The 14,153-nt window shown below is 49.6% G+C and overlaps 1 long non-coding RNA gene across 1 annotated transcript; it reads right to left on the bottom strand.

Moving 5' to 3' along the window:
- Positions 1-474: 474 nt before the first annotated feature.
- On the bottom strand, positions 475-13,846 carry LOC123568669 (uncharacterized). The gene is made up of 2 exons (XR_006692089.3): positions 13,647-13,846; positions 475-1,736 (listed from the first exon to the last, which is right to left on the bottom strand). It is a non-coding gene; the product is annotated as an uncharacterized lncRNA (long non-coding RNA).
- Positions 13,847-14,153: the final 307 nt, after the last annotated feature.

Genomic DNA, 14,153 nt, shown 5'->3' with positions numbered 1-14,153 from the left:
TGTCTCTGAAAGTCGGGTCTGGAAGGTCAAAAACCACGGTAGTTACTTGGCATTTGGGGCCATTCAGCACTCAAACACTCTCCTATTCTGGGAGGAAATTTCAAATTAGGCAGGAGACAGGTTCCCTTATTAAGGGGCCAAAGGGGGCACATGGTTGCCTTCCCTCCTTCCTCAGCAAGGCCGTGTGACCTGAGCACAGCCAATCAGAGGCTTCCACTCAGGTTTTAATTCCGCGTCCATGCAGCAAAGTCAAGGACCACTTAGAAGTTGTCCGGAGGCCATTCGTGTGATAGAAGTTTCCAGGAGCAGTAGCATACAAGGGTGAGACCCCAGAAGCAACATCCTAAGCCCAGAGCACCCAGGGTAGGATGTCGCTGGGCCTTGTCGACCTTTGTTTGTGCTCAGGCGGGTGTGCTCAACTACCCACAGATAGCAAAGAGCTACCAAATACCCTTCCAATCAATTTGCCTTCTGTTTTTTGTTTTTTTTTTTTTTTTAATTCACAACCAAGAGCCCTAATGCTGAATTATAACAGGGAATGATTCAGAAAAGAACCCTCTGCTTGTTGCGCGGTGACCGTCTAACCCCCAAAGTGCCAAGAAGTCCTTTTCTCAGGTGACACTTACCGTGTCCTCTCTGGGCAGTGAGCAGGTAACTGAGAAAATTGTGACGGTTGTATTAACTGCACAGGCCACGTAGGACTGTCCTAAGGCATTCTGCCCTCTGGGAGATGACACGCTCAAACTCAGCCACCCACTCTGCACACTCAAAGACAACCCGTTTGTCTGGTGCCCTGCCTCCTTACCCTTTTCTTCTGGTGTTTTTTTGTTTGTTTGATTTTGTTTTGTTTTGTTTTTTGGTTGGTGGTGGTTGTTGCTGTTGCTTTTAGCAAATGCTTGTTTGGGAGATATAAGTGCTCTTCTGTCATCCACAGGGAAGAGTCTGACAAAAAGTACAGCTCAAAGCCCACGGCCAGTTTCCCCCAGTCATCTGATCAAGGCCTGGCAACCCCAACCCATTTGCCGTGCCCCATGATGGCTTCAAGGCCCCATTCAGGAGGAAAAGTTCACTCTACCAATTAACTTTTTTTTTTTGAGATGGAGTCTCATTCACTGTGTTGCCCAGGCTGGAGTGCAGTGGTGCGGTCTTGGTTCACTGCAACCTCTGCCTCCCGGATTCAAGCAATTCTCCTGCCTCAGCCTCCCGAGTAGCTGGGATTACAGACCATTAACTTATCTCATTTTTTAGAAACTCACACTCAAGATCTACTTCTCTGGAATCCAGGTGCAGCCGCCAGGAAACCATTTAGTTCTCTGAATATACTTGTGTTTGTCTCTCGCACCAGAAACAGCAAACCTACCCGCCGTGAGCTCACACCCAGCAACCTCCATGTAACCTGACCAGCTTCTACTTCTTTAATATTTAGCTCAGGTACCATCAACTCCAGGAAGCACTTGCCGGCCTTTCAAGGGTGTATGGGAGGCTCTTTCTTTACACTCTCCAAATGCCGCCCATACTGACATTGTTGCACTTACCCCGGGGCACTGCATCCCATATGTGTCTGTCCCCTCAAGTAGACCATGAGCTCCTTAGCAGCCGGCACTGTGTCATATACCAACACTGTGCAGCAAGTGCACACAGCAAGTGTCCGTAAGTGTGGGTGAAATAAATGAATGAATCAGGTAGGACTGGGATTTATTCCCAGATGTGAAGTGACTCTGCCTCTGAGACCGCATCTGCCAAAAGAGGAAACAGAGAAGAATGATGGCAAAGGTCCCTGCCAACCCCAAGACTTTGTGAGTCATTGAAGTTTTCCCTCGTGAGTCCTGCGTAACAATAATCACGTTAACATGCACCCAACAGGCCGGCCACCGAGCTGCTGAGCGCAGAATTGGAGCTGTCTCATTCAAGCCTCAGCCCCTACCAGCGTGTTTGTGGGGGGCTGTACAGCAGCCATGTGCTCAGTCCCACAGGTGACAACGATGGGGCTGGTTAAGAGTGCCGACCAACATGAACAAGAGGCAGCCAAGGCAAGGGAGAAGAAAAGGGCCAAGATTGGCTGTGGTTTTTCTGCAAGAAGGGACTTGAGGAACAAGCCAGGGAGAAATAGGAAGGGAGGTTACAGTTGCTGAATGCTCACCGAGTGTGTCCTCACAAAACCCCAAGCACTATCATGTATGCTATACCTGCTTTACCTGGAGGAAAACCAGGGCTCAGAGAGGTTTAGGACCTGCCAAATGGAGGCAGTGCTCAAAAGCATGCATCTGTTTGATTCCTGCACCTGGCTCATTTCCACACCCCAGCGTGGTTGAGGTCTGACTATGGGAATCAGTCCTCCAGATGCCCCTGTCCCTCTGATCCAAGCCCTCAGAAGTGTGTCCAATAGCGTCCCAAGTTTGTTCTCCTAAAAGAAGCAAGGGACATGTAACCAATGAAATCACAGTCAGTCGCCTCACAGCTCCCAATCTCTGAGGGACTTCTAACGCTATCCAGACTAACCCCCGAAGTTGTGAATCTGCATTGGCCAGGAAAAGTGCTCATGACTTGGAGTCCAAGACCCTGACTGCAGGGCCCCAGTTAACTATTTGTTGGCCGGTGGTCATGGGACTTTGAAAACAGTGCAGCATTAAACACTAGTACATACCATCATTATGAAGAAGATGAGAACTCTGGCTTTAACGTAGAGTCAGATATGATCTGGCCCCAGATGCTCATCCTTTTAAGTACATCAACAGCTTTCAAAAGGGACAGCATGTCTGAACTAAGCCTGACAACCTCTCCAAGACTTGCTGGCCTGTTTATTTGTTCCGAGCATCTGTTTGGCTAGAGGAACACAGCCAGAGCTGGGAGACAGGCATCCCTCTGCCTGCAAACCCCACCATCAGCTGGACAGATGGGCCAGAGGGCAGGACACACAGGAGAGAGGATGCTAAACGAGACACAGATAGCAGCTGACCCAGGCACTCAGACTCCATGTGCTGGAGGTTGAGCAGGGTCACAGACAGCTCCTTCCTCTCCCCCTCACCATGCCTGTGCTGACCCCGCTGGCAGAGAGCTGGTGACTGAGACAGCATCACTGCTGGGAAAGAGACTGGCTCCAAACCCCCACCCCCGCCCCCCATACCTTTCCCTCCCTCCTGCTCTCTGTCCCCTCGCTGGCTGGATTCAGCCCTGCTGTCATCAGGAGGGCCTGGAGCCTGGCCGACAGTCAGCTGATAGGAGCCGTGACTCAGCCTTCTCTGACGTAGGGTGGGAGGGCCTGGGCTGGATCCTCCAGGAGCCGCTCTGCTCCCTGGGCCTGCCCTGGGCCGACCTAAAATGAGGTGCTTTTCTCTCCCTCACTTCCACTCCCCGGGCAGTTCTGCTCTCTTACTTAGACTACCTCCCACTGCACCTCCTACTCTCCAGCCCAACACGATGCAGACACAATTTAGGAACACTAGTCTTTACAAAATAATGCATTTTCTGTGAAGCCTCTTCTGACTCACTGAAGCAGAGTTAAATACAGTCATATCTTAGTATCTGCAGAGGGCTGGACCAGGATGCCAAAATCTGCAGGACCCCCCAGATACCAAAATCCACAGGTGTTCGAGAACTCGGCCCTGCGAACCTTCATATGGAAACCATCTGCCCTCCGCATCCATGAGTTCTGCATGCCAAGAATACTGTATTGTAGATCTGCCAATGGCCGAATCCACGCATGGGGAACCCCATGGACACAGAGAGCTGACTCTCTATTCATATTTGTCATCTCCTCTTGCACCCTGTACCCACCTCTGTTGAGAGACTGTATGGGGGAGTAATTAAGAAATAGAGGCTGGGTGCAGTGGCTCATGCCTGTAATCCTAGCACTTTGGGAGGCCAAGACAAGTGGATCCCTTGGGCCCAGAGGTTTGAGACCAGCCTGGACAATGTAGCGAGACCCCATATCTATTAATTCTTAAAAATAAAAATGAAATAATTAATGAAAGAAACGGACCCTGGAGTAAGACTACCTGGGTTCAAGTCCAGCTATGCCACTTACTAGCAGAGGTTGTTGCAGAGATTATCTGAATTGGTAGATGTCAAGGACAAAGGCAAAGCACTTGGAGATTACATATGTATTCTATATTACATATACCCAAGTACTGTATATACAATGTATATCTTACATATGTCTCTCCAAGTGCTTTGCCATTGTCCTTGATAGGGTTTGGATTTGTGTCCCCACCCAAATCTCATGCTGAATTGCAACACCCGATGTGGGAAGAGGGGCCTGGTGGGAGGTAATTGGGTCATGGGGGCAGACTTCCCCCTTACTGTTCTCCTGATAGTGAGTTCTCACGAGATCTGGTTGTTTAAAAGTGGATACCACTTCACGCTTCACACTCTTCCTCCTTCTCTGGCCATGTAAGACATGCCTGCTCCCGCTTCACCTCCCGCCATGATCGTAAGTTTCCTGAGGCCTCCCCAGCCATGCTTCTCGTACAGCCCACAGAACCATGAGCCAATTAAACCTCTTTTCTTTATAAATTACCCAGTCTCAGGTAGTCCTTTATAGCAATGTGAGACTGGGTGTGTATATCTCCAAGGATATTATATCAATAGTATTTGAGCTATTGATTTTGTCAGCATGAATAAATGAAGATGCTAGCATATCATATGGCCATCTGTCTACTTTTCTGCATTCTCCACTAAACAGTGAGCTCTTTAAGAGCAGGGACTATGACTTCTATTTTACACATCCCTTAAGTCAGTGTTTAGGATATAGCAGGTACTCAAAAACTAACTGATGAATGAATACCAGAATTCTGGGTCACTCAACCCAGCACATATACAATCAACTGAGGCAGAAAAGTCCAACTCACCACTCATCCCTCCCCAGTCTTTTTAATTTCCCAGCAGAATCCCAAGTGGAACGTTCCAGGAGAGGCCTGGCTTTAATTTTAAGAGATAAAGACAGCCAAGTGCTGGATAAATGCCTTATCCTGGTTTTCAAACCCCTTTCTCCTTATTCCCCAAGACTCCCATGTCTGCCTTCCTCCCTGACGCCTCCCAGGCAACACCCAAGCTGTCCTGTGCTCCACCCCGAGTAGCCCTCCTTTCCCACACAGCTTGTGACACCACTGCCCACCCCTATGGCCTATGGAGGAAACCAGCCACCTCCAAGGCCAGGCAGGCGGTGCCATTCCCACAGCCATCACCCATAATCCTTCAACACCAACCGGCTCCGCTGGAAGCAGCCCAAAGGCCTCTAATGCTGAGAGTGACATCCAAACCAGAGTTTTCCATGAGTGTGAGGCTGGAAAGACCACACACAGAAGACGTGCACAGGCCTCCACCCAGGCCTCACACAGACACCCAGATCGCTACACCTCACACACCATGATACACACAACAGCTCCTCTTGGGGTATCCTGCTGCCTCCACCCCAGACAAAAACAACGCTGTTAAGTACATGGCCCACTTAAAAGTCTTTTTCTGAGCCTGCAGAACCTTCCATCCACCCACCATCACATTCAGACGCATTGTGCTATAACAGAAGGGAGAGACCAGAGCCTAAAGCAGGAAAGTGACCTTCAGGTTGCATAACCCCCTGAAAAGATGGGGAAAACCAAGTGCACACTAAATGTGAAGTCCTATCTATTCTAGGAACTTTAGGGGAAAAAAAAAAACCACTAATAACCCTCCTTTTTTGGCAAGAAGAATGAGGTCTGTGATGCCAGCAATACTGGCCGTGCGCTTGGTGGAGATTCCACAGGCCGCTCTCAGCCCCAGGTTCACCCTGAGCAGCTCCACCTTGGTTTGTTTTATGTACAAACTAAGGAAACTTTAGTTTGAAGGAAGAATGCCATAGTTAAAACATGTTCATGCAGTTCCCATATCTCCACTTCTATCCAAACTTGGAGCTTCAACCTGTATGAAGCTTTGGCACCACCTCTTCCCCTCCCCTTCAGCCTTCTCTGCACTCTTACACACACTCACACATGTCGTTCCTTCTAAGCTATGGCTTCTTGTTCTTGGCGAGGAAAGGGCTACTTGCAGATACCAGGCTTGAATGGCAAGGAAGGCCAAGGTGGCCAAAAGCCTTTGCTCTGGGACCAATATTTTGTCCGGCAAGGATGTTTATACTCCCAGCATCAAACTCCAGAATGCTGAAACACAGCTTTCTGCTGTCTCCTTGGACCCTGGGGTCCTCTAATCCTTTGGGTTTCTGCAAACCCAGAACTCTATGTTGGGAAACATGGGGTAGAGGATAGGACAGATGAGATCTTGAAGCTATTGCTGGGAAATAGAAGAATTTGTGGAAAATCACTCAGCTGTTCTCAAGTTTGTCTTCCCACAAAAACTTGGTTCTAGGAGGAGGCTGTTTCTGACATTCTTTAAGTTATCCATAGATATCACTGCATGCATGACCCAGCCCTGGGCACTAAAAGGAGAGCAAAAAGAAAGATTTTCTGTCTCTAAGGAACCAACTATTCTATCTATAAGAATCCAACCATCCAATGGAGAGAGAAGACATCACCCAATGGGATCTTCCTGCCTATCGCACAAACAAAACCAATTCACCAAAACCATGGCATTGCGGTAAAGAAGTAGTTTAACTGATGCAAGGCCAGCCATATCACATAGGAGACAGAATTATCACTGAAATCAATCTCCCTGGAAGCTCCACGGTTAGGAGTTGGGCAGGGGATAGCTTGGTGGGCAGGGGCTAGGGAGTGCTGATTGATTGGGGGATGCAATTATAGAGGTGTGGAAATCGGTCCTCATGCACTGAGTCCACCTCTGGGTGGAGGCCATGGGTCTGGTTGTGTCATTAGTCACAAGTTTAGGTAGAATTAGCCAATCATCAGAAATGCAAAACTCTGAAAAGACATCTCAAAAAGTCAATCTTAGGTTCTACAATAGTGATACAGGAGTAACTGGGGAAGTGATAAATCTTGTGACCTCTGGAACAATGGCTGGTTATCGTTTAACCACAGCTACACCTTAGCAGAATTCGGGCCCTTCTCATAAGCCTAACCTTGTGGCCTTTCATTAGTTTTATGAAGGCAGTTTAGTTTTGAGAAGGGCTATTATCATCCTTGCTTTAAGGTTAAACTATAAACTAAATTCCTTCGAAAGTTAGGTTGGCCATGCCCAGTAATGACCAAGGTTAGAAGCAAGATGGAGGCAACCATGTTAGATTTTTCTCACTGTCATAATTTTGCAAAGGTGGTTTTAGGACCACGGCTGCATGCCAAGCCAAGGAAGAAACTCAAAGGAGATGAACTAGGGGAGTCTTCATGGGGAAATGGGACTCCAATGGGGTCTTAAAGTACTTGGGCAGGGAAAGGGGTGGATGGAAAGCATGTCAAGTGACCAAAAGTGACCTAGAGAAGACCAGAGGGGAAGTGAGCCAGAAGGGCTTAGAGGCTGCTGAGTCGAACAGCAGTGGAGCCACATGGGGGTATGGCTGAGAACACCCCCACATATGGAAAAGTGCCATAGCATGATCGCTTAGTGTCAGGCACCTTGTTAATTGACGTATGTGAACAATGTTTTGGCCAGGAACCGTGGCTCACTCCTGTAATCCCAGCACTTTGGGAGGCCAAAGCAGGCAGATCACCTGAGGTCAGGAGTTCAAGACCAGCCTGGCCAACATGGCAAAACCCTGTCTCTATTAAAAACACAAAAATTAGCCTGGCATGATGGCGGGTGCCTGTAATCCCAGCTACTCGGTGGCTGAGGCAGGAGAATTGCTTGAACCTGGGAAGCGGAGATTGCAGTGAGCTGAGATCGTGCCGCTGCACTCCAGCGTGGGCGACAGAGTGGATATTTATATTCCTTCTGGGAGGTAGGTAGTGTCATCCCAATTGTGGAGAGGAGGAAGGTGAGGTTTAGAGAGGTGAAGTCACTTGCCCAAGGCCCCATCCCATCCTTCCTAACAAAGCCTCAGCTTTCTCTTCTCTAATCACCGTGCTTATTTGGTTGGGCCCAACCTTTCTAGTTTCTATAATCGGGAAGAATGTTTTCTCCTGTGAGACCCGAAAACTTCCTGAAGGCGGATTCACCTTGATTGTTCCCCCAAAGCATGTAACATCTTTAATAAAGCAAGTGGTTTCTTTTTTCATTCATTCATTCATGTCTTAAACTAGTGACCTGAAGGAAATAGACGTTAAAAGTCTTGAATATTAATTAAGCACTGGCTTCATCAAAGTAGATTCTTCAAGAAAGTATAGGTGGAGCTACATCCGGCTCCACACAGATCTGCAAAATTTTACATGAATTAAGCAAATGGCCTTGAGCCACAAGGAGGAGGTGGTAACTCAGTGCCTTCCCTGTGCGAGGCATTATAGAAGACTTTATTTAATTTCATGCGGACATCAAACTGTAGGATGATTATTATTCTCCCCATTTGATGAAGAAGAGCCCCCCTCTGGCTCAGAGAAGGTAAGCAAGTGGTCTGAAATCACACAGCAGGTAAAGGGCAGCGCTCAAATGCAAGTATGGGCAGCAACCACTGCAGAACATTGTACTCTGCATTCGGCCTATATGCCTGAGCTGCCAACGGAGCAATAGGAGTCTCAAAGCATTAGCTCATTCCCCTCCTGAGAAGCCAGGGGCCATGCTTTGCCGTCTCAGAAGGACCTGCCAAAATATCTGTGCTCTGGGGACCTGGGGCACTTGAGGCCCCTCCTGCTGGAAAAGCCTCATCCCCTGCAGCTCCAGGGGTCCCTGGAGACACCACACCCCACCTCGGGCCCCTCTGGGCCTTCCCCTCCCTGACAGCAACAGGCTGTGAAAATGGCCAAGGAAAGGAAGTGCAGCCTCATACCCTGGATGGCACTCAGCCTATCAGCCTTAGGAAAAACTGAGGTTGCCTGCACGCACTGTGCCTCAGGGGCCTCGGCCAGCACTTCCCTCCACAGAGCAAACACCAAACCCAGGTGCTAAGGATGGGGGGATTGGAAGGGCAGAAACACAGGGCAGGTATTTTCCTGAAATTCCTGGAAAGCAGAGGCAGCTGGACAGGGGAAGCTCATCTGCTTTTCTCCCCATTCTGGCTCCAGGTCTTGATGCTGCGCCTTGTGGCCCCTGGTGTGATAGAGGTGGGTGCTAGGAGGTGGGGGAGTTGAGGGAATCCCAGCCCTGCTTCCTCTGTATTCAGCTCACTCACCCTCTTCATCTACCCACAAGTGCATGCTCAATATTTTGCTGAAAGGCCAGTTGCTGAGGGAAATTTGTCATCCAAACTGGCAAACTCTGAGAGTGCAAGGAGGCATTGTTAATAATTATGCTGTGATGACAGATGTAAATTGAAACTGGGGCAAACTGGGGCAATCTAGGGCATTTGATCCTCCTGGTTATAGGGCTCAGGGCAAAGCCTTTGAAGGGCAAGTCATGAAGACTTTGCCTTTTAAGGAAAAATCATTCAATTTGGTTTAAAGTAGAGAAGTTCTACTTCCAGATATATATATATATATATAAAATTTCCTCTCTTTCTCCTCTCTAGTGTAAGACTTTGAACCCAGTGAAACTAAGTAGGAGGGAATTAAAGACACAGTCTACTGCCCTCGAAAATCAAAAATATACTGTGGCAATTGTTCTATCGACAGCTTGGCTGCAAGCTATTTCTGTTTCCCAGAACCCCCCTCCCTGCATGGTTCCAGAGTAGAGTTGGCCAGAAGTGGGATTTGCAGTGGCTTTGGAGGAGAAATGGGGCAGAGACCATTGCTCCATCTGTTGAGGTTGGATGCAGTGACAGGCAATTGTGTCAAGTTGATAGCTTGGCCAAGTTGATAGCTTTTGTCCAGCCTTAGGCAATTGTGGAGGTACAGTCTTACTCTCCTCCACTCTCTGTCCAGCTCCTCTCTAACCCTGACCCTGCCTTCCCACGGGGGCTCCAGGCCATCATCAGATACTCAGCTTCCTGTCAACTCTCCACCAGCTCCCCCTGCCTGGAGCCACTTCAGCAAGTCAGCTTTCCAAACTGGCCACTCCCTGCACTGGCCCAGCTCATCCCACACTGTGTGAGGACTTGTTCCTAGAAGAAATCTCTGGCAGGGTGTGGGAGCTCACACCTGTAATACCAGCACTTTGGGAGGCTGAGGCAGGACGATCACTTGAGCCCAAGAGTTTGAGGCTGCAGTGAGCTATGACAGTGCCACTGCACTCAGTCTGGGTGAGAGACGAGACCCTGTTGAAAGAAAGAAAAAAGGAAGGAAGGAAAGAAGGAAGGAAGCAAGGGAGGGAGGGAGGGAGAGAGGGAGGAAGGAAGGAAGGAAGGAAGGAAGGAAGGAAGGAAGGAAGGAAGGAAGGAAGAAAGGAAGGAAAGAAACCTCTTATCCCATAACTCCTAGTGGCTCTGCTTCCCTGATTACACCTGGACGAGCACATTTGTAGACTTAACATCCTCACAGGTATAACTTGCATGCAAAGGCAAAATAGCCCTCCTGCTATTCCAGTGTGGAATGGAGACTCTAAAGACAGCCCAGATGAGGTAGAACAAATGGAATCCAGGCTCCAGAGCCATGGGTTTCTGGAATAAAATCCCAGTTCTGCCTACTCATAGCTACCTTGGCCAAGTTGATAGCTTTTGTCCAGCCTTCATTTTCTCCTCTGTTATTTCTCTTGCTCTGCAACACCCAGCTATACCACAAAGCAAACACAGAATGAACTTTGACTGCTCCCCTTCTCCCCACTCTCACCTTCATGAATCTCCACATTGGCCACAAACTTCACATCCAAGGGGTGGCAGCTGGAGAAGGGAGAATTACCAAAGCGTAACCAACAAGGGAGGAGCAAGGAAGGAGGGCAGAGGGAGCTTCTGCAGGAAGAGGCTGTCCTCACATGGCCTCCCCAGGCTGCCTGGCCAGGAAGCTTTCAAGGATGGATTTCAGAGCAGGGTGTCACTTTTCAAGATGTCCATCTCTGTGCTGGTCCACAGCCCAAGCCCGACCTGCCCTGCTCCTTCAGCTCTGCTGAAAGATGAGTAGCCATGTTGGCTCAGATGTCACGTCCTCCCCCTAGCCCAAGCCTGTGCTTCAAATCACTGCATCACTTTTTTCAGCCTCAGCGTGAACTGCACCCAGCACTATGCTAAACAGGGACAGAGGCCACATCTGCCTCCTAAGATTTCGTGATGGAAATCAGACCCACGGGTAGCTGACTCAGCCACCTTGTCAAGCCATTGGGCCCCCTGTTCAGGAGCTGGCAGATTGGATTCAGAGCAGATGCTTTGAACCTGGTCCTTCACTGCAGGTGGTGATGAGGAAGCAGCACCTCCATTCATTCTGAGGAGTGGGGGTGGCAGGTGGAGATGAGGAGAAGGTGTCCAAAGGCAGAAAGCCCCCCTGGAGTAGAGTTGGGGAGCCAATATTGGAGTCCCTTGGTCTGTCTAGTAGACAGTCCTTCTATCTGATGACCCAACATCTGCAATGTGGACTCTCCCCATGGGTTCACTGGGCAGGTCATATGCACTCACAGAACCCAGATTGCAAGAGCATACGACCATCTGCCCACAAACCAGGCTTTGTGAGCTCTCTGCCCAGATTCTGTTATTTGGGTTCTGAGACTGATCTGGAGCCAACTCTCACGTAAATCAATATGTGCAATTTTCTTCCAGCCCACTCTGAATCCTAAGAGATCTATACTCCAGAACAACTTGGTATCTGGCAATCTGAGTCTTTGAATCTCTGCTTAGAACTCAGCATCTCAGAGCTTTCTCACCCATATCTATCTTTCATCTGCCTAGCCTGGAGCCAATCAGTCCTCCACTTCAGCCCTGGTGGCCTTCCCAGAGAGGTTCCCAGTTCCAGGCTTGGTCAAGATCAGTGGTTTCCAAAGTGTGACTCCCAGACCTATTAATGGCATCAGCATCACCTGGGAATTTGTTAGAAATGCAAAATATTGGGCCAGGCACAGTGGCTCATGTCTGTAATTCCAGCACTTTGGGAGGCCGAGGCGGGTGGATCATAAGGTCAAGAGATGGAGACCATCCTGGCCAACATGGTAAAACCCGTCTCTATTAAAAATACAAAAATTAGCTGGGCATGGTGGTGCACGCCTGTAGTCCCAGCTACTTGGGAGACCGAGGGAGGAGAATCACTTGAACCTGGGAGGCAGAAGTTGCAGTGAGATGAGATCATGCCACTGCACTCCAGCCTGGCGACAGAGCAAGACTCCATCTCAAAAAAAGAAATGCAAAATATTGGCCTCTAGACCCGAGACCTACTGCATCAGAAATTCTTAAGATAGGGCCCAACACTCTGTGTTTTCCCAAGCTCCCCAGGTTTAAGAACCACAGATCTGGACTCCCTCCCTCCCTCCATGAGAACTGGAATAGGATGGCAGGTGCTGGGGGTGAGAGGGCCAAGCACAGAGAGCCCCAGGAACCTGCACACAGTAGGGCAATGGCTGAAGGGAAGGAGAAGGTCTGCTTGCCCTCTGCTGAGTTACTAGGGAGCCTGGCTTTCCCCAGGCAGCAAAAGTCCAGGTATCTGTCCCTTTATGAGCCTAATCTGTCCCCAGAAGAGCCTGACCATATGTCCCTGCAAACAACATAGCTTGCTCTACCGCAGAGCAGATGTTCCTGAGAGCTGAGCCCTTTTAATAGTCAATGGGCAGCCATAAATCATCAGCTGGAGCCATGCAGAGGCTGCAGGGGAAGTGAGGCCACTTGGCCTGAGCCCCGGCATGAGAACTAGGTGTGAGCTCTGTTTGAGCCAGCACACAGGCATCAACCCAGATGGGGAAGGATGGGCAGGGCTCCTCCCAAGGCCAGCTCAGAGCTCAGACTGCAGCCAACTTTCAAGACCAGACATCCTGAGCTGGGGGCCATGGGAACCAGACAGGATCCCATTCACCTGCTTCTGTGGGCAGTCTGGAAAAAGAGCTCCATGCCCAACTCCTTCCTACCCACCTGCCCTCTTCTCCCCTCACAGTCCACACTGAGGTTCTTCCCCAGGCACAAGGTGGGGACAGAAAATTCGCCCAAAAACTCCAGGTCGCTTGGGGAAGCCCAGGAAGCCAGCTGTCTGGAGAAGAACCTTCTCCAATGTCACCCCCTCTGATCTCCCAAGTGCAGCCTTCCCCATTTCCGACCTGGACCAGACACCGGATATCTAGCCATCCTCTGTGTGGAGGCTCTGGCGACGTCCTCTCTAAACTGAGTGTCCACCTGTGACACCCCCTGCTGAGTCTGGAGTTCAGCACAGAGAACTCCACAAACCCCAGAATCCTTTGGGGCCAGTTCTCCGAAGTTTTAGGAAACAAGGTAAGCGTCAGAGAGGGGCTATGGGGTAACCACACCCTGGCCATTTGTCAGAAGGGCAAAGAGGGAAGAAATCAACGAGTACTTGACAGGGAGGGGGAATGTAACTAAAATTTTAAGAGAATTTAAATGCTGGGCCTATTAAATGTATAAAAAGATACCAAAATAAAAGTTTCAGCAGAAGAGCCTACAAAATAAAAGTTGGGACCACTGTGAGCATGAGACCAGTCCCAATGTGCGGACCTCAAACAGGAGTGTTCCAGAATAAACTGCACCACCCCGGAACCTTTGGGCAGATTAGTAACACAGGAAGGTAAGAGTGTTGTGGGGAAGGGTTCAGGATTTCTGTGGAGAGAGCTGTAGATGAGCTGTGATCTCACCACTCTCCCATGTGGGGTTACCTACTTACCCCAAGTCTGGTGAGAAGGGGCTGCCGGGCATTCCTCAGAAGACTGCGCTGTGGCTCTTGCCTGAAGCCAATTGGGAAGACAGGAACCCAGTGCATAAGTCACTCTCAAGAAAATAGAGATGCACGTGGCCTGGTGGAGGTGGCTGCATGGAAAGCAGGCAAGGGGCGCGTCGTGTCTCCCAGGGACCGAGATATTAGCCCTGGAGAGAGAGGCACAGTGGGGATGACTTGCAAATGCTGTCAAAGGAGTTTGCCTAAGGAGCTGAGGGGGCCCACCCACAAGAGGACAGGGGTGATACAGGACCACCAAGGACTGTGCAAGGAGCTGCAAGCAGCCACGTACAGGGCCTGAGTCTGTGGACACAGGCAGAGATATGACAGATATTGCCTTGCCATCCACAACATGCTCAGTGGCATTGCATGGTAATTTCCACGTGCTGCCCTCATGTGCAGTGCACAGGCCAGGGTGCCACGCAAAATGTCAGTGAGGGTGCTTTGTTAACACAG

The sequence above is a fragment of the Macaca fascicularis genome, chromosome 14 (assembly GCF_037993035.2).
Source record: "Macaca fascicularis isolate 582-1 chromosome 14, T2T-MFA8v1.1".
NCBI classification, from domain to species: domain Eukaryota; kingdom Metazoa; phylum Chordata; class Mammalia; order Primates; family Cercopithecidae; genus Macaca; species Macaca fascicularis.
The sequence above is the reverse complement of the archived record's forward strand: the minus strand, read 5'-3'. Positions and strand labels throughout refer to the sequence as shown.